The sequence below is a fragment of the Periplaneta americana genome, chromosome 11 (assembly GCF_040183065.1).
Source record: "Periplaneta americana isolate PAMFEO1 chromosome 11, P.americana_PAMFEO1_priV1, whole genome shotgun sequence".
Taxonomy (NCBI): Eukaryota; Metazoa; Arthropoda; class Insecta; order Blattodea; family Blattidae; genus Periplaneta; species Periplaneta americana.
In genome coordinates, this window is record NC_091127.1 from 135,350,494 (window position 1) to 135,372,559 (window position 22,066).

Sequence of the window (22,066 nt, forward strand, 5' to 3'; positions counted from 1 at the left end):
ATAGAGAAGGGATCATGACCTATATAGCCATGGGTATGGAAGCGTTCAGTTTCATCTGTTTTTTGCTAATTGAATAGTGTCTGCCATAATATTGAGTTAAGCAGGAAGCTGCACAATTACAACTAGTATTTCCGCACATAATGCAAGATTGCGACTCAGTCGGTCTCTGCCCCTCTGGGAGCATTCATCTCGTTACGGATCTGGAAACAAAACAGTTGAACGCGATCGTGACGACTTGACTAACTGCTCGTGATTGTCGACAATGGAGATTTCGCGGTGAGTGGAAACACTAATTAATTATCTTCATCCTATAATTATATGCGTAATCATCCATACTAGTAATTACCATCATCATCATCATCATCATCATCGTCGGCAGCAGCACAACCACCCCACCACCACCACCACTAACATGATGATGATGATGATGATGAAGATGATGATGATGTAGATGATGATGATCATCATCATCATCATCATCATCATCATCATCATAAGCAGCAGCACTTTCACCCGCAAATGGAGTAGTTCTTAAAAAATCTGAATACTCTGCTTCGAATAACAGACACAAAAGAGACTTGTGGAGCCAGACTCCATCTCGAAAGCATTTCCGCGTGTTCTTCCTTAGTAGAGTAAGATTGTTTGTGATTATGACGAGAGTGATCATAGAAATAGGATGGTTTTTTGTAAGAACAGTGTTTAATGCAAATGTTTAGCGATTTTTATTCAATTTCATCTCGAACTGAAGTAGGCCTGTCTCTCGGGCCGAGCATTTAATTTACATTTTCTAAAACCGACAATCGATATTTTAATTTAAATTGTTATGAAACAATTTATTTGTATTTTTGAATCAAAAGTTGTAATACAGTGAGTCTCTGCTAGAACCATTAGTCTAGGTAGAGTATCAGCTTGTCATGCAGGCGATCCGGCTTCGAGTTAACGGTAAAGCCTGGGATTTTCCATTGAAACATCCGTGACACTTGTGGCGAACAAGGTCACAATTTGAGTTTTTCCGGGGGTTCACCATTTTCTCATGTTACGATGTTAGGCGTCAGTATCATTCCGTGCGAGCTTCATTCCATTAGAATTCCATACTGTTCTCCAACCAGGAGATTAACCGTGAAAGGAATGTGCCTACTATTGCGTCATCTATTGGAGCGAAGTAGATAGATAATATTACCGTTATAACGTCAGTTTAAAAAACATGCGCTCTCCTGCATATGTTATTTCCTGTATGGAGAGATTAAAAGACCAGGAGATTAACCGTGATGTAATTTTGTAACTAGGGTAGTATAAGTATGTGTGTATCATTGTTATCGTTTGTGCTTTGAGAGTTAGCCAATGGAGATGTGTGTACCCACGTGTGTGACCTTATGACATCAACATTCATTCACAGCATTACCCCGCTGCGTCTCATTCCTCTGAGACTTTCTCCTGGTTGTAGTACAGTAGTATTCCAACGATCGACAGCTGGAGACAGGAGGAGGAGGCTGGTCTAGGGACGAGCGGATTGTTTGTTTCATTATGCAATCCTTAGCGTAATCATTGGTGTGATTTGGGAATTTACCTAGCTAGAGAGAGGTTAGCACAAAAGATTCACAGTACTAGATCTCAGTGCTGGGTGGTAGTGACCCCCTCCAATAGTAGTAGGCCCATCAATATTATTATCAATGTAGTACAGTGAAATCACAAATGAACTTAGTATCGTCGTTAAAATACTATTACTACTACTGCTGCTACTGCTACTGCTACTGCTACTGCTACTGCTACTGCTACTGCTACTGCTACTGATACTACTGCTACTTATTTACAGAGACTGGTGGTGGTGAAAAGGGCATCTTGTAGTATCATACTTCAGACGTAGGCCTATCTGGTGAAGTTCATTGCAGATGCTGCCATAGACGAGGCGCGTCCATAAAGTAACTTTCCCACTCGTCCCACATCTACCAAACCATATGTTGCACGAAGCGACTGCGTGTACGTGATAGAGTAATGTCCTGGCACGGCGCATGCGCTAGCGGAACTTCCCGAGTGCTCTCAGTAGCTTCGTTGCATTGGTTGAAGATGGACGCTCCTATTCCAGCTCCCGCCGAGTGTGAAGTGCGGTCAGTGATAAAGTTTTTGAATGCACAGGGCATAGCGCCGATTGAAATTGATCGTCAGCTGTGCCAGGTCTATGGGCCTAACGTCATGAGCAAGTAGATGGTGCGTTGCTCCACAAGGTCGTCGGTGATGATGGTTGGCCTCCCACTGCGCTCCTCGTCATGCACATTTTGGCGTCCTGCTGAAAATTGTCTACAGCAGCAACGCACCATCTGCTTGCCTATATACCTGGCACAGCTGACGATCAATTTCAATCAGCGCTATGCCCTGTGCATTCAAAAACTTTATCACTGACCGCACTTCACGCGGCGGAGCTGGAATAGGAACGTCCATCTTCAACCAATGCAACGAAGCTCTAAGAGCACTCGGGAAGTTCCGTTAGCGCATGCGCCATGCCAGGACATTAGCCTACTCTATCACGTACATATGGTTTGCTAGCTGTGGGACGAGAGGGAAAGTTACTTTATGGACGCACCTCGTACTTCATCTTCAATGCTTAGCTGATTGTACTGTCTTAATAATAATAATAATAATAATAATAATAATAATAATAATAATAATAATAATAATAATAATAATAATAATCTTCTTCTATTTGCAGTTCTGGATAACCAATGCCCGTTCTGAGACCACAAAAAGTAATAATAATAGTAATGAAGGAATAAATAAATGAATAAATACACACATTTAGGAAACCGATAGACATAAAGAGATAGAAGGCAGAAAGACAGAGACAAGCGGTCAAAGACAGACTAATATGTAGGAGCATATTTATGTACAATCACAGAAAGAGATGTACAGACAGAAACATGCACATAATGAGATGAACAAATAGACATAATACAAAGACAAACAAGGAGGAGCATATAATTCGATAAAAATAGACATGTACAGATGTACGGCAATGGAGAAACAAAGGAATACGTACAGACGTGTAGACACATATGGAAGACGGACGTACAGAGATAGTCGGACAGTCAGACGTACAGACAGACTGAGATTAATTGGGCTCTGCAGTAACGAGAAAGCGACGGGATGTCTGTTGGCCAAATTCACCGTAACGAGGAAGCGGCGTGTTGCCGTTCCCATGCGAAACAAAGGCGTTGGTACAGTGTGGGCGGTGTACCAACATTATGACGACATTGCTCGTAAAATGATCCTTTCTAGTACTGGAATAATTTCAATACTTTTCGTTAAGAAAGACGTGAGATGTGTCTCATTTTATACTACAGGGACATCATTTTATTTTTACTTCAATTTTTATTGTACCTGAGTTTTTGAATGTACTTCACTCCCACTCCTTCTAGTAGCAAACTTCCACATACAACCAAAGCCGCAAAGTCGTCTTGTGGTCAAAATAAACAGTACAGAGTGAGTGAGTAGGCTATAGTATGTTAAAAAAATATGATCATATTTTTCAGTGAAGAAAGAGCATTCATTCACTATTGAATCATATTTTCGCACAGGTACTGTGCGTCCGTTTAGTTACGTCGCATCCCGGTTTCCCCCAGCCGTTTCTGCTGGCTCCTCTGTAAAGGCTAGTGGCTGAGCTATCTTAGCTCTTTTCTGAAAACATTTGCTGTTAGGAATTGGACTTCTACCTAATATTATACAACTATTTAAAATAATTTAAATAAAAGGGAATCGTTAAGTAAGGAATTGTCACGTGATTTCCCCCTTTCTAAGACCCTCCTAAGACCCTCCTACATAACCACATAAACGGGTAGTATATAGCATATCTGAGTAAATTTATCAATGCGGATCAGGCAGAAGTGAAGATTGAATTGACAGTACGTAACGTACACTTCTATAGAGTAGGTACAGAATTATTTCAACAGGCGTAGGATTTGCCGTAGGATTATAGCTCCCCCCATGTCGCCTGATTTGAGTGCTTTGCATTATTTATTTGGGGTTACTGTGAAACAGTTGTGTTTGCTAAACATCCTACAACAACAGAAGAATTAAATAATTACATTTAAGAAACCATACATTCAATTTCAGAAGATATGCTTGAAAACGTTGTTGATAATATACACAAAAGAACTGAAGCCTGTATCGAAATTAACGACTACCATTTTCAATAATTTGTTTAAATATCCATATTTTGATCATTTTAAAAATTTAAATGCAGTAAATATTGTATGCTAATGTGCTGTAGACAGTATAGTATACATTGCATAATAAATACGTCCGATTGGATAGTTCAGTTAGTGAGTAAAAATACTTACTGTTAATATTGTACTGTATTTTGATTAAATAAAAACCCGACGAAAATGATCAAACTAAAAATCATAACATTTCCTAGTTTACGTAAATGGATGCACTACTTTTCTTCCCTCCTATACCTAGTAAAGTTATTTGTATTGTATTTTACACTAGTGTCGTCAAACTTCGGACGTGGAAGGGGGTAGCAAACAGTGTTTCCGGTTCTCTATCGTTATTCCAAAGGTATAGCCAGGTTAATATTGAAAATGTTAGTAAAAATAAAATGATGTCCCTATACAATACAGTCAGATTGCCAGCTAGTAATTCACAACTTAGCTACTGTAGACAAGACAAGTGTGAGTTTTATGATTGCATGTTAATACTGTACTGTTGTTCAACATTTGTGAGGTATTTCCCACTCTCTTTTACCATTGTAAGTTCAGTCCGATATCTTGTCTCTACATTAGTGCTATATATTGAAAGTGAACCACTATTGAGAGATATATTAAACATATGTTTCAGTACTAAAGGCTATTCGAACGCAAATTTTAAACTTACTTTGGAAGCAGACTCTTGTGCCTTGTACATCAGTAATGTTAAGTTCGGCCATTTGTGGCAGCTGCCATAGGTGTGCCACAATCCCGGGCCCGGGCCTCTCGTGCTCCGAGCTTCTAGCACAGTGTTTGGCAGGCGGAGACATAAGAACTGCAAGTACAAAAAATGGCTGCGTTTAAATCCATAGATGTAATCCGCGCTGAATCCCCTACTTTGCGTAGATTTTTTAATATACGTAGAATGGGAGAATGTGTTCCTATGTAGGGTTATAGCAAATCATATACAATGCTTAGTTAATTTGTATTTCTTTATAAGGAAGTACAATATAAAACGACATTTCAAGTTGAAACATCAAGTGGACTATGAAGGATTTGTTGGAATAAAACGAGTTGCTCTAGTAAAATGCCTAAAAGCAGATAAATGTGATGCGTCTAGTTAATTGACGCTGTGAGATGTTACAGTTATTATTTGTCTACCAAGTTAAATGCTGTATACCGTTGTTGCACAGTTTTAAAGATCATGGAATTTGCAGATAGTACAGTAGTGGAAAAAAAACCGGACCGACCCTTGTACCTGATTTCAGAGCCTTGTTCACTCCAGAGCACGATAGACTGGTAACTAAGACTTCCGTGGTTCGAATCCTACCTGGGAAGGAAACTTTTTTTCGTTCCTTATTCAAATTTATTCCCAATACTTTTCGATTACAGCGATATTTTATTACTTAATTAACTTACTATTCCCAGAACATGAATTTTACCAGCAATCGAAAAGTATTGGGAATAAATTTGAATAAGAAGCAAAAAAAATTCCTTCCCAGGCAGGATTCGAACCACGAAAGTCTTAGTTCCCAGTCTATCGTGCTCTGGAGTGAACAAGGCTCTGAAATCAGCTGCAAGGGTCGGTCCGGTTTTTTTTTTGCCACTACTGTACATGTAGGTCTATTTACTGTTGTTGAATCCTAGGAGAAAACTAAAAATCTGTTTCATAGAATCATAGTTAATATATAAAAAAGGCGTACCAATAATAATAATAATAATAATAATAATAATAATAATAATAATAATAATAATAATAATGACAAGGACCTGCATTTCGATGACCCAAAGAAATATAAGATTGATAATTAAATTGATACTGAAGTTTGAATGATAAGGATGATGATTATTGTTACTGTTATTATTGTACTGTATCTGAGAATAATATTATTCGCTTATCAACTTGTACTCTCTGTCGTACTATTGAAGATGATCAATATTGGTAATTTTAGAAGTTTCCTTGGTCTCACATTCGCACACTGCAATGTGATCGGTCACAGAACACTGAATGACGCCGTCTATCAGGTACGATTAAATTGTCATTTGTATTATGTCATCTGCCCCGATTCTGGTACCATGCTCTGTGTAGGTTTATCGTGGCATTGAGTTTGAATGACTGTTGTAGATCATATTGACAATTAATATTCTTTATACATCTTGATTACACACTTTTAATACTTTATATCACTTAAGATTAAAGTTATATTAACCTCTTTCAGTGTTGAAATAAAACTACGTTGTAAATTAGGCTACCTAGTTGACTAGTTTCGGCTTCGTGTCAGCCATCTTCAGAACTAGTGAGATCCTTACTTCTTCCGGTTTCTTCAGTTGGGGATGCGTTTGTATTTGGTAATGTGGAGTTAGATAAGGTGTGTGTTTTGAAATTTAGTTGTATATTGAGGATGTGCTGTGGGTGTGTTTTTGTGTGTCTGGATATTTCGTACTTTTCTAGTGTGTTTAATTTCTGGGTTTTAGGTTGGATAAGTAGAATTTCCATGTCTGTTTCTATGTTGCTGTAGTTGTGGTTGGTGTTTGTGATTTGTTCTGCCTATGTGGAGGTATTGTGTGATTTAGTTATGGCTGTGATAATATTATGTTCTTTGTATCGTGTTTGAAATGATCTCCCAGTCTGTCCGTGTACAAGTTGAACAAAACAAACGAATACAATATAACATGCATATTAAAACTCACATGCAGAATTTGTAAAGGTTTTTAAAAGTAAGATGTATTTTTAATTGCTTATATATTTATTATATTTATCCATAACTGGTATCTCTCCATTCATAGCTTACTTTACTTACTTGTGGCTTTTACGAGGTTGCGGGTTCGATCCCGACCTAGGTCGATGGCATTTAAGTGTGCTTAAATGCAACAGACTCATGGCAGTAGATATACTAGCAAGCAAAAGAACTCCTGCAGGCCAAAATTCCGGTACACCGACAACGCTAATATAACCTCGGCAGTTGCGAGCGTCGTTAAATAAACCATAGTTTTTAAATTTTTTTACTTATGGCTTTTAGAGAACCCGGAGGTTCATTGCCGCTCTCACATAAGCCCGCCATCGTTTCCTATCCTGAGCAAGATTAATCCAGTCTACCATTCATATCTCACCTCCCACAAATCCATTTTAATATTATTCTCCCACCTACGTTTGCCTCTCCAAAGGTCTTTTTCCCTCCGGCCTTTCAACTAACACTATATGCATTTCTGGATTCGCCCATACGTGCTACATGCCCTGCTCATCTCAAACGTCTGGATTTAATGTTCCTAATTATGTCAGGTGAGGAATACAATGCGTGCAGTTCTGCGTTGTGTAACTTCCTCCATTCCCCTGTAACTTCATCCTCTTAGCCCAAAATATTTTCCTAAGCACCTTATTCTCAAATACCCTTAATCTCTGTTCCTCTTTCAAAGTGAGAGTCGAAGTTTCACAACCATACAAAACAACCGGTAATATAACTGTTTCATAAATTCTAACTTTTAGCTTTTTTGAGAACAGACTGCAAGACAAAAGCTTATCAGTCGAATAATAGCAGGCATGTCCTACATTTATTTTGCGTTTAATTTACTACTGAGTATCATTTATATTTGTTACTGTTGCCCCAAGGTGTTCGTATTTTTCTACCTTTTAAAGTGACAAATTTCCAATTTTTATATTTCTATTTTGTACTATGTTTTGGTCAGGAGGCATAATCATGCACTTTGTCTTTTCGGAATTTACTTCCAAACCTATCTCTTTATCTTTATTCATAGCAGTGAATTAAATGATTAACGTATTATAAATATGCCCCTGTAGAAAAACGTTCTCTTAGTTAAAACAAATTTTATGTGATGTTCATAAAAAATTTGCATTTCATTACCTCAGAAAATGTTTTCGTTCATTGCAACGGGATAGGTTTTGATAAATGAATTATTTGTATGTATTGTATAAAATAAGTATTGATAATTTGTATATTGATTTTTGTTATTATTATTTTGTCCTGTAACGTCATGTGGTGTAGGAAGAACATTTTCTCAGTTTAAATAAATTTTTACTGGCAGTTACAGTAAGAGATATGAATTTCATAATCTCAGAATATATGCTATGTTTTGTTCACCGTAACGGAGTTGATTTCGTTATTATACGAATATATAGAGTATTTACAGTTAATGTGTATCATGTTTACTATTAAGTTCTATAATATAGCCTATATTGTATATACTAGTTCAATATTATTATCGATCTAATTATATTTTCTGTCATATGTAGCACTAATATTTTGTACAGAGCTAGTTTCGCAATGTTAGTGCGTTCATATGGCTAAAAAGTAGCTGGACAGACCATTTCAGTATAGTAGCAATCCCATTTACAGTTGTTAAGCTCCATTATTATTATGTACCGAACTAGATTATACCTTTCGTAACGTCCTGACATAAGAATTTAAGGTCAGTTTTAACCCTAAAACTCCAGGATATACTAACTGATAACTTTCCTAACTTATTTGGGAACGAAAATGCGCTGCCTACTCATCACCTGTAACTATCCTCCGTGCTTCATCCTGTCTGCTCGGATCAAGCCTCTAGTCTGTTGTGTATTTGCGTCCTTGGCCGACCTATTCGGTGTTCGAAACTTGTCTGCCTCTGAGAGAAGTTCTGCATCCAATTCTGGACAACTTGATGTGACAGGCAGTGTTCATCATAACACACGCAGCATTTTTATATGAATATCCTTTGGTGTCAGACCTTTCACGCAGAAAACTCTCACAGCGAAGCGTTGGTCGATAATGCAGAGGGGTAACCATCTTGCATCTGCTGCTTCTTTGTTTCACTTGTACACATATCGATAATACTGTAATTAAAAAATATAGGTCTCTACTTCAGTTAGTAACTTTCTGACCCGCTTGTGTAGTATCAGTCCAGCCTCTATATAGAAGGAGACAGTAGGTTCAGTTGTTCGGATTAGATGTGTATAACGGAGCCGATAGAATAGACGACCCTTCGGGTCTGATACTGTAAAACCCTAAAAGAGAATCTATAGGTGGTTCAGAAACGTTGAAGATATCAAGTCCAAATACGCGGTGTTATACCAATCATCATGAAAGTCTTAATATCATATCATAAGTTATAATAGCTGTCACTGTACAATGCCAAGTAATTACAAAATCCTTTACTCATAGATAATCCTGACCTATTCCTGCAAAATATTATTTCAGATAGTGCTCTGCTGCTTTGTCCTTGCCCTTATTGCGATACCTAAAAGGTTACGTCCATCTTTTAACATCTTCCCCTGCAAAATGTTTCTAGGTTCCTTCAATGGAACGATGACACTCGTGAGATAAGTGGGCTACTGGCTTGGGGCTCATATAGTTTCCCACCAAATCCCTTTAAAAGGAAGGGGGCTAGCGTATCTTTCGGTTGTTTTTGCCTTTGTAGTTCTCTTACTGTTATTTTTATTGCGATTTTATATGCACGCGTTTTAGAGTTCAATCAGACTTGAGTAAATGAACCTGAAACTCACTTTACAGAACGTTATTGATTAATTTAATTATTTCAACATAGAATGACGTAGGCCTACTGTATTTGCAGCACTGCGGGCGAGTATTGGTTCATTTCATATGATCACTGTTGCACGACGCAATACTATTACTTCAACTAAAAAAATATTGGCTGTGACAAACATTGTGTAACTACTACAGAATGCCACAGTGTTTCCTAGAGGCATAAAAGCTGGCCAAAAATACTAAAAGCCACTTTAACACTTTTTTTACCAATTCTTGGTACCAACTGAAAGATAATATCATATTAACATGATATCACGTCCACTTGCTTATCTTAGGACAGTGTTTCTCAACTGATGGCTCGCGTTCCGCTGAATATACTTGAACAGTGAAGTGGTAGACCCAGTTTTTTTTTCTCCATAATAAAGGCGCTTAATTTAACACTTATATATATATATATATATATATATATATATATATATATGTATTATTAGTATTCATTGAATTAATCTGTGCATTAAGTATTACAAACATTTTACGATTATGTTCATGACTGTTTAATAGTAACTTTTTAATGGTAGTTACACGTTAAAGTAACTACACTGTTTATTATATTTATTACGGAGGCACTTAATAAATAATAAATTATAAGTGAGCACGTACACAATACAGATTCAGAAACACCTTAGCACTTTAGTAGGGTAAAGAATGTTCATTGATCACTGTTACTAGTATTGGTACTGTCCTTCCCTCCGAAAGTTGTGACTGCGCTTGCAGTAGGCCTGAGCCGTCCCTTGTTTGTTTCAGAACTCAATAGGTTTATGACTTCCACATGTAGTATCCTTTTCTTGTATTTTGTTCGGTTCTCTTGGCGGAAGGATGTTATATAAAAGGATCAGAGGTGGCAAGGAGTTCGATTGAATACATCCCGATTAGTGGCCTCTCTTGAAATCTTTCTGGCATACTGTTCACGAAATTGCTTAAGGTGTTTATACCTTGCTTCTTGTACTTCTTCCGACATTTGTCCAATTGAATGGTAAATTTGCAAAACGACTTAAGTCCACATTTTGGGGGTTTTGAGTTGAGAGCATGATTATGTTACTATGTGCAAGGGTCATCGTTTAGTAACAGAATGACTTTAATCCACGACTTTTGTATAGTTTTCCTTAGCAGCAGAATATTTGGTTAAGGGGTAAAACAAATTTAGTCCTGGTCTTAAGTTGTTTTGCCTGTCAAGTACTGAAGAAACTTACATAATATGTAATTTTAATTATACAATCAGCTGGCAAAATGTTTTTTGTCTGTTGTCATTGGTAATTCTTCAGTTGAGAAAATTTATTACGTTTGAAAAACAGAGCATGAAAATGAAAAGCAATATGTTCAGTAATCGTGCTAAACTTGTAGCTGAAGTAAAAAGTATTGAAAAATGGAGCCAAGTTAAGTATCTAGAGAGAGAGGATTTTCTTGCTGTCACATTTGACTACATGATAAATGTATGCTTGCCTAACACCAGTTCAGGATATGTACTACTATCGCCAGCTCACCGTCTCAGTTTTCTCTGTGCACAGCATGAAAGCTAGTGAAATGTGCTTTTGTGTCTACCATGAGGGACAGGCCAAGAAATGTCTTAATGAGGTATGTAATTATCTCCTGCACACTACTTCGATAACTATGTCACATCCAGTATATTAAAGAACTGTCCGGGACAAAATAAGAACAGCCCACTAATCAAATTCTTAATGGCAATAAGTGCTCAGAAACATTTCTTCAACATCATACTTTTCTCCATCAGAGGTCTGTGCTCTTGTGATTAAAAATTGTTCAAAATAATGTTGTTCAACAATTGCAATAAGGTTATTTTATGATTTTGGTATAGGCTAAATACATTTATTTAAACATGTTTATGTGTCAATAACCTAATAATTATGATGCAGAATTGAAGTTAATTTGCAGAACAAATTAAGTCCTGAAGATAATTAAATTTTTTACAACCTGAAGAAGAGTACAAAAGTATGAATTTTTATACTAAACATTTTTCTCTTACATATAAAAAATTGTAACAATATATGGTTCAGGGAAGTCAAAAACAGCCTCATGGTCTAGTGGTCAGAGCTTCTGGCTATAGTTCATGAGGTCCCGGGTTCGATTCCCGGTTTAGAGCACAGGAATTTTTCCTTAAAGGGGATTATTATTCGTCCATGGTCTGGAATTTAGGTTAAGTTTAGATTTAAGACCTCTCCTGGCACTACATTATCATAATCATCCTATCACACCATCGGAGTAATGTAACTCCGCCTTCCAGGCGCCCCAACCTCAGAAGTGGGTTACAATTAAGCCACAGCCAGGAGAGAACACCAGAAATGTCGAAAAGACAACCTGGTGGCATTAGATTAAAAAAAAAACTTCTAGGGACATAAGTCGTTTTGTAAATTCACCATTCAATTGGAAGTAATGCCTCGGAAATAATAGTCGAACCATGAATGTGTATTTTATGTACAGTGACAGGCATGGGATACCAAGAGTACAGTGAGACAAATAATCTGGCAGTCTCGGTTGCATATTTTTCAAATTCATTTGTGTTTATTTCAGATCCACAGGATATGGTTTTAAGTATAATTCCACATCTGTGGATGTGATTCCTGTCAATGCCGGTTATATCTGCACTTACTTTATTTTTGCAGCGAATGTTAAATTTTTCGCAATCTCTGCAGATTTTCTTACATTTTGAGTTTTTCTACGCTTAGACCTACTACTGCTCTCCCAAAACTTTGCCTGTGGTCCTCCTCTTTTCTGTAGAGTAGGTTTTATAGCATTTAAATCACATACAAACTCTTTATCTAACCACTGCTCGTTTTTTTTTAATCTATCACTCATCCTGTTAGATTTAACGATTCTGCGAAACAAATTAATGCAAAAACGAGAAACATGTCTTTCTAACAATTTAATTTGATCATGGGAGACTTCTAGACCGATTTTTGTAATAAGAAACTGCAATACTACGTCTTTCTGTTTCTTACGACCACTTTTTTCCTTCTGTAAAGTATCAAACAATTCTTTCCTTTTGCAACGGTACTCCATTCTGAAACCAAAATAAATGACTAAAAATTTGTTATTTTTTACTTTTATAACTATTTGATAGCCAAATTGAACATAGTTTTGCTGTAGAGAAGAAATTAACTGATACTGAGAATATTCGTATTTTAGACAGTTAATTTGAAATACGCCAGTACATATATTTATCTAAATTTTATCAAAAGGGGCAAATATGGGCAATTTTACCTTTCAAGATCATCAAGTAAACATGTCAGGCTACACGTTGGTCAAGGAAATAACACGGGGCAACGTGAGGCAATTTTTGCTGGTCTGCATAAAGAGCGAACATAAGGAATCACAAAATAAAATTTTACATAATATGATTATGATTCCTCAGCGAAGTATAATATACTTAATCATTATAATAATAACGTATTCTTAATTCAGAAACATAACTCTAACAATCCATAATAACATTACCTGAAAATCAACCACAGAAGTACAAAAAATAATAATTGAAATTCTAATTGAAAAACGCAAAATCACAACACAGCAAAAATGACACTTCATGCACTACTTTCAAACGTTCGAATACAACTGCGTAGGTTTAGACCTGCTACGAGGGTGGCTGTTTTATGATCGCCAGACCTTGGAGATAGTTGGGGTATATTGCAAACACCATAAAATTAAAAGTGAAAAAATCATTTTTGGCCAGCTTTTGAGCCTCTTGGAAACACTGTGGTGGTTCAAACTCAATTATCGTTGTTGACGCTTGCGTGACTCAGCTAAGAGATACATCTGGTCGGAAATGCTTTTTTAACACTTGTGAAAAATGTTATGTTGAAAACTCATTGCCTGTATTTTCATACGAAGGTAATTTTTCTTGTTTAAGTTACCAGATTACATCCGATAGTATAGTCTAAGCGTCAGTGTGTAAAGTTTGTAAATAGTGTAAGTAAGGGACTGCTAGCGCGAATGCAGAAATGTGAAGGGCCAGCAGGACCGAATATGTTGAGAGAAACATATATCATATCATATCATATCATATCATATCATATCATATCATATCATATCATATCATATCATATCATATCATATCATATCATATCATATCATATCATATCATATCATATCATATCATATCATATCATATCATATCATATCATATATCGTATATCATATATCGTATATCATATATCATATATATCATATATCATATCATATCATATCATATCATATCATATCATATCATATCATATCATATCATATCATATCATATCATATCATATCATATCATATATCGTATATCATATATCATATATATCATATATCATATCATATCATATCATATCATATCATATCATATCATATCATATCATATCATATCATATCATATATCGTATATCATATATCGTATATCATATATCATATATATCATATATCATATCATATCATATCATATCATATCATATCATATCATATCATATCATATCATATCATATCATATATCATATCATATCATATCATATCATATCATATCATATCATATCATATCATATCATATCATATCATATCATATATCATATCATATATCATGTCATGTCATGTCATGTCATGTCATGTCATGTCATGTCATGTCATATCATATCATATCATATCATAAGCTATAATAGCTGTCATTGTACAATGCCAAGTAATTAGAAAATCCTTTACTCTTAGATAACCCTGACCTATTCCTGCAAAACGTTATTTCAGATAGTGCTCTGCTGCTTTGCCCTTCCCCTTATTGCGATACCTAATAGGTTACGTCCATCTATCAACTCTTCCCCTTCAAAATGTTTCTAGGTTCCTTAAATGGAACGATGACACTCATGAGATAAGTGGGCTACTGGCTTGGGGCTCATATAGTTTCCCACTAAATCCCTTTAAAAGGAAGGGGGCTAGTGTATCTTTCGGTTGTTTTTGCCTTTGTAGTTCGGTTGTAAGATACTGTTATTTTTATTGCGATTTTATATGCACGCGTTTTAGAGTTCAATCAGACTTGAGTAAATGAACCTGAAACTCACTTTACAGAACGTTATTGATTAATTTAATTATTTCAACATAGAATGACGTAGGCTTACTGTATTTGCAGCACTGCGGGCGAGTATTGGTTCATTTCATATGATCACTGTTGCACGACGCAATACTATTACTTCAACTAAAAAAATATTGGCCGTGACAAACATTGTGTAACTACTACAGAGTGGTTCAAACTCAATTATCAATGTTGACGCTTGCGTGGCTCAGCTAAGAGATACATCTGGTCGGAAATGCTTTTTTAACACTTGTGAAAAATGTTATGTTGAAAACTCATTGCCTGTATTTTCATACGAAGGTAATTTTTCTTGTTTAAGTTACTAGATTACATCCGATAGTATAGTCTAAGCATCAGTGTGTAAAGTTTGTAAATAGTGTAAGTAAGGGACTGCTAGCGCGAATGCAGAAATGTGAAGGGCCAGCAGGACCGAATATGTTGAGAGAAACATATATCATATCATATCACATCATATATATCATATCATATCATATCATATCATATCATATCATATCATATCATATCATATCATATCATATCATATCATATCATATCATATCATATATCATATCATATCATATCATATCATATCATATCATATCATATCATATCATATCATATCATATCATATCATATCATATCATATCATATCATATCATGTATCATATCATATCATATCATAGACTATCATATCATATCATAGACTATCATATCATATCATATCATATCATATCATATCATATCATATAATATCATATCATAATATCATATCATATCATATCATATCATATCATATCATATCATATCATATCATATCATATCATATCATATCATATCATATCATATCATGTCATATATCATATCGTATCATATCATATATCATATCACATTATATATCATATCATATATATATCATATCATATCATATAATATCATATCTCAAGTTCTAAAAATCCTAATGAATATTATTAATAATAACAAACATTTTTACAAAGACTACACACAGCTTATATTTATTTTTGAATAGAAAGGGACTCATAACATGCATTACTTTTATATATTATTCTTTAAATGTATTTTGACATTGGATTAAAATGCTTTTAGCATTTCTGTTATATTATGTAAAAACACAATACTTCATATCCAGCAGTTTCATATTGATTTGTTAGTGCATTTAGTACACTGCATTAAAAATTTCAACTCTATATATCTCAGAACAGCATTTCGGAGTATCGGCCCTTATTGCAGCTATGTCATCAATTGCACACATATTCCACCTGTAAATGCAGTGACTGTAACTGGAACTGTATTCTACGTGTCAGTGCAGTAACTGTAAAAACAACATCAGTACTGTACTTCTCAGTGCAGTAACTATAACAAATTCATCTATTTTTTGCTAAAAATGCAGAAGCCGTGACAATGCAGTAACTATGACAACCGCACCCGTATCCTATTTATAAATGCAGAAGCTATGACAATGCAGTAACTATGACAACCGCATCCGTATTCTACTTATAAATGCAGAAGCTGTGACAATGCAGTAACTATGACAACCGCATCCGTATTCTACTTTTAAATGCAGAAGCTGTGACAATGCAGTAACTATGACAACCGCATCCGTATTCTACTTATAAATGCAGAAGCTGTGACAATGCAGTAACTATGACAACCACATCCGTATTCTACTTATAAATGCAGAAGCTGTGACAATGCAGTAACTATGACAACCACATCCGTATTCTACTTTTAAATGCAGAAGCTGTGACAATGCAGTAACTATGACAATCGCACCCGTATCCTACTTATAAATGCAGAAGCTGTGACAATGCAGTAACTATGACAATCGCACCCGTATCCTACTTATAAATGCAGAAGTTATGACAATGCAGTAACTATGACAACCGCATCCGTATCCTACTTATAAATGCAGAAGCTGTGACAATGCAGTAACTATGACAACCGCATCCGTATTCTACTTATAAATGCAGAAACTGTGACAATGCAGTAACTATGACAATCGCACCCGTATCATACTTATAAATGCAGAAGCTATGACAATGCAGTAACTATGACAACCGCACCCGTATCATACTTATAAATGCAGAAGCTATGACAATGCAGTAACTATGACAATCGCACCCGTATCCTACTTATAAATGCAGAAGTTATGACAATGCAGTAACTATGACAACCGCATCCGTATCCTACTTATAAATGCAGAAGCTGTGACAATGCAGTAACTATGACAACCGCATCCGTATTCTACTTATAAATGCAGAAACTGTGACAATGCAGTAACTATGACAATCGCACCCGTATCATACTTATAAATGCAGAAGCTATGACAATGCAGTAACTATGACAACCGCATCCGTATTCTACTTATAAATGCAGAAGCTATGACAATGCAGTAACTATGACAACCGCATCCGTATTCTACTTATAAATGCAGAAGCTGTGACAATGCAGTAATTATGACAATCGCACCCGTATCCTACTTATAAATGCAGAAGCTGTGACAATGCAGTAACTATGACAACCGCATCCGTATGATACTTATAAATGCAGAAGCTATGACAATGCAGTAACTATGACAATCGCACCCGTATCATACTTATAAATGCAGAAGCTATGACAATGCAGTAACTATGACAACCGCATCCGTATCCTACTTATAAATGCAGAAGCTGTGACAATGCAGTAACTATGACAATCGCATCCGTATAATACTCATAAATGCAGAAGCTGTGACAATGCAGTAACTATGACAATCGCACCCGTATCATACTTATAAATGCAGAAGCTATGACAATGCAGTAACTATGACAACCGCATCCGTATTCTACTTATAAATGCAGAAGCTGTGACAATGCAGTAACAATGACAATCGCACCCGTATCCTACTTATAAATGCAGAAGTTATGACAATGCAGTAACTATGACAACCGCATCCGTATCCTACTTATAAATGCAGAAGCTGTGACAATGCAGTAACTATGACAACCGCATCCGTATTCTACTTATAAATGCAGAAACTGTGACAATGCAGTAACTATGACAATCGCACCCGTATCATACTTATAAATGCAGAAGCTATGACAATGCAGTAACTATGACAACCGCACCCGTATCATACTTATAAATGCAGAAGCTATGACAATGCAGTAACTATGACAATCGCACCCGTATCCTACTTATAAATGCAGAAGTTATGACAATGCAGTAACTATGACAACCGCATCCGTATCCTACTTATAAATGCAGAAGCTGTGACAATGCAGTAACTATGACAACCGCATCCGTATTCTACTTATAAATGCAGAAACTGTGACAATGCAGTAACTATGACAATCGCACCCGTATCATACTTATAAATGCAGAAGCTATGACAATGCAGTAACTATGACAACCGCATCCGTATTCTACTTATAAATGCAGAAGCTGTGACAATGCAGTAACTATGACAATCGCACCCGTATCCTACTTATAAATGCAGAAGCTATGACAATGCAGTAACTATGACAACCGCATCCGTATTCTACTTATAAATGCAGAAGCTGTGACAATGCAGTAATTATGACAATCGCACCCGTATCCTACTTATAAATGCAGAAGCTGTGACAATGCAGTAACTATGACAACCGCATCCGTATAATACTTATAAATGCAGAAGCTGTGACAATGCAGTAACTATGACAATCGCACCCGTATCATACTTATAAATGCAGAAGCTATGACAATGCAGTAACTATGACAACCGCATCCGTATTCTACTTATAAATGCAGAAGCTGTGACAATGCAGTAATTATGACAATCGCACCCGTATCCTACTTATAAATGCAGAAGCTGTGACAATGCAGTAACTATGACAATCGCATCCGTATAATACTCATAAATGCAGAAGCTGTGACAATGCAGTAACTATGACAATCGCACCCGTATAATACTTATAAATGCAGAAGCTATGACAATGCAGTAACTATGACAACCGCACCCGTATCATACTTATAAATGCAGAAGCTATGACAACGCAGTAACTATGACAATCGCACCCGTATCATACTTATAAATGCAGAAGCTATGACAATGCAGTAACTATGACAATCGCACCCGTATCCTACTTATAAATGCAGAAACTATGACAATGCAGTAACTATGACAACCGCATCCGTATTCTACTTATAAATTCAGAAGCTATGACAATGCAGTAACTATGACAACCGCATCCGTATTCTACTTATAAATGCAGAAGCTATGACAATGCAGTAACTATGACAATCGCACCCGTATCCTACTTATAAATGCAGAAGCTATGACAATGCAGTAACTATGACAACCGCATCCGTATTCTACTCATAAATGCAGAGGCTGTGACAATGCATTAACTATGACAATCGCACCCGTATCATACTTATAAATGCAGAAGCTATGACAATGCAGTAACTATGACAACCGCACCCGTATCCTACTTATAAATGCAGAAGCTATGACAATGCAGTAACTATGACAATCGCACCCGTATCCTACTTATAAATGCAGAAGCTATGACAATGCAGTAACTATGACAACCGCACCCGTATCCTACTTATAAATGCAGAAGCTATGACAGTGCAGTAACTATGACAACCGCACCCGTATCCTACTTATAAATGCAGAAGCTATGACAATGCAGTAACTATGACAACCGCACCCGTATCCTGCTTATAAATGCAGAAGCTATGACAATGCAGTAACTATGACAACCGCACCCGTATCCTACTTATAAATGCAGAAGCTATGACAATGCAGTTACTATGACAATCGCACCCGTATCATACTTATAAATGCGGAAGCTATGACAATGCAATAACTATGACAACCGCATCCGTATTCTACTTATAAATGCAGAAGCTATGACAATGCAGTAACTATGACAACCGCATCCGTATTCTACTTATAAATGCAGAAGCTATGACAATGCAGTAATTATGACAACCGCACCCGTATCCTACATATAAATGCAGAAGCTATGACAATGCAGTAACTATGATAACCGCACCCGTATCCTACTTATAAATGCAGAAGCTATGACAATGCAGTAACTATGACAACCGCACCCGTATCCTACTTATAAATGCAGAAGCTATGACAATGCAGTAACTATGACAACCGCACCCGTATCCTACTTATAAATGCAGAAGCTATGACAATGCAGTAACTATGACAATCGCACCCGTATCATACTTATAAATGCAGAAGCTATGACAATGCAGTAACTATGACAACCGCATCCGTATTCTACTTATAAATGCAGAAGCTATGACAATGCAGTAACTATGACAACCGCATCCGTATTCTACTTATAAATGCAGAAGCTATGACAATGCAGTAATTATGACAACCGCACCCGTATCCTACATATAAATGCAGAAGCTATGACAATGCAGTAACTATGACAACCGCACCCGTATCCTACTTATAAATGCAGAAGCTATGACATTGCAGTAACTATGACAATCGCACCCGTATCCTACTTATAAATGCAGAAGCTATGACAATGCAGTAACTATGACAACCGCACCCGTATCCTACTTATAAATGCAGAAGCTATGACAATGCAGTAACTATGACAATCGCACCCGTATCCTACTTATAAATGCAGAAGCTATGACAATGCAGTAACTATGACAATCGCACCCGTATCCTACTTATAAAAGCAGAAGCTATGACAATGCAGTAACTATGATAATCGCACCCGTATCCTACTTATAAATGCAGAAGCTATGACAACGCAGTAACTATGACAACCGCACCCGTATCCTACTTATAAATGCAGAAGCTATGACAATGCAGTAACTATGACAATCGCACCCGTATCCTACTTATAAATGCAGAAGCTATGACAATGCAGTAACTATGACAACCGCACCCGTATCCTACTTATAAATGCAGAAGCTATGACAATGCAGTAACTATGACAATCGCACCCGTATCCTACTTATAAATGCAGAAGCTATGACAACGCAGTAACTATGACAACCGCACCCGTATCCTACTTATAAATGCAGAAGCTATGACAATGCAGTAACTATGACAATCGCACCCGTATCCTACTTATAAATGCAGAAGCTATGACAATGCAGTAACTATGACAACCGCACCCGTATCCTACTTATAAATGCAGAAGCTATGACAATGCAGTAACTATGACAATCGCACCCGTATCCTACTTATAAATGCAGAAGCTATGACAATGCAGTAACTATGACAATCGCACCCGTATCCTACTTATAAAAGCAGAAGCTATGACAATGCAGTAACTATGATAATCGCACCCGTATCCTACTTATAAATGCAGAAGCTATGACAATGCAGTAACTATGACAACCGCACCCGTATCCTACTTATAAATGCAGAAGCTATGACAATGCAGTAACTATGACAATCGCACCCGTATCCTACTTATAAATGCAGAAGCTATGACAATGCAGTAACTATGACAATCGCACCCGTATCCTACTTATAAAAGCAGAAGCTATGACAATGCAGTAACTATGATAATCGCACCCGTATCCTACTTATAAATGCAGAAGCTATGACAACGCAGTAACTATGACAACCGCACCCGTATTCTACTTATAAATGCAGAAGCTATGACAATGCAGTAACTATGACAATCGCACCCGTATCCTACTTATAAATGCAGAAGCTATGACAATGCAGTAACTATGACGGCCGCACCCGTATCCTACTTATAAATGCAGAAGCTATGACAATGCAGTAACTATGACAACCGCACCCGTATCCTACTTATAAATACAGAACTATAACAGCATTGAAGCCACACTTATATCCTACTATAATAGTAAATATGATAACTATGACATCCGCACTCGTAAATGCAGTGACTGTGGCAAATTTACTTACAGTATATACTTTTCTTTGTTATTACAATAACTACTACAACCGGTGAGCTACTTTGCTGTGTTACTGCAGTAACTTTGTGAAACATACATCTATCCCGTTTGTCAGTCATCTGATTTCTCCCACATAAATGCGTTGTGCGGCCTATTTTTTTGCTGCACGACTACTGTATAAGCGCGCGCTCTCTCTCCACAAAAGAAAACGACTAGCAGCAGTAGATGAAAGTTGCTTATGTTGTCTGGCAGCAAGAGATTACCGCTGATCCATACTCTTTCGTCTTGTTGAAGATCCTGTCTAGATAGACGCAGCAGCTTTCCTGACGTCCCAGTAAGCCCGGAAATGTATCATTGTGTTCCTAGCCTCTCGCTTCGCTCCAATCTCTAATGTCAGCATGTTA

At 36.6% G+C, this 22,066-nt stretch overlaps 1 protein-coding gene across 1 annotated transcript in view; it reads left to right on the forward strand.

The window, feature by feature from the left end:
* Positions 1-22,066, forward strand: part of LOC138709374 (leucine-rich repeat-containing protein 24-like) — a 651,569-nt gene that overhangs the window by 21,394 nt on the left and 608,109 nt on the right. The window lies entirely within an intron of this gene.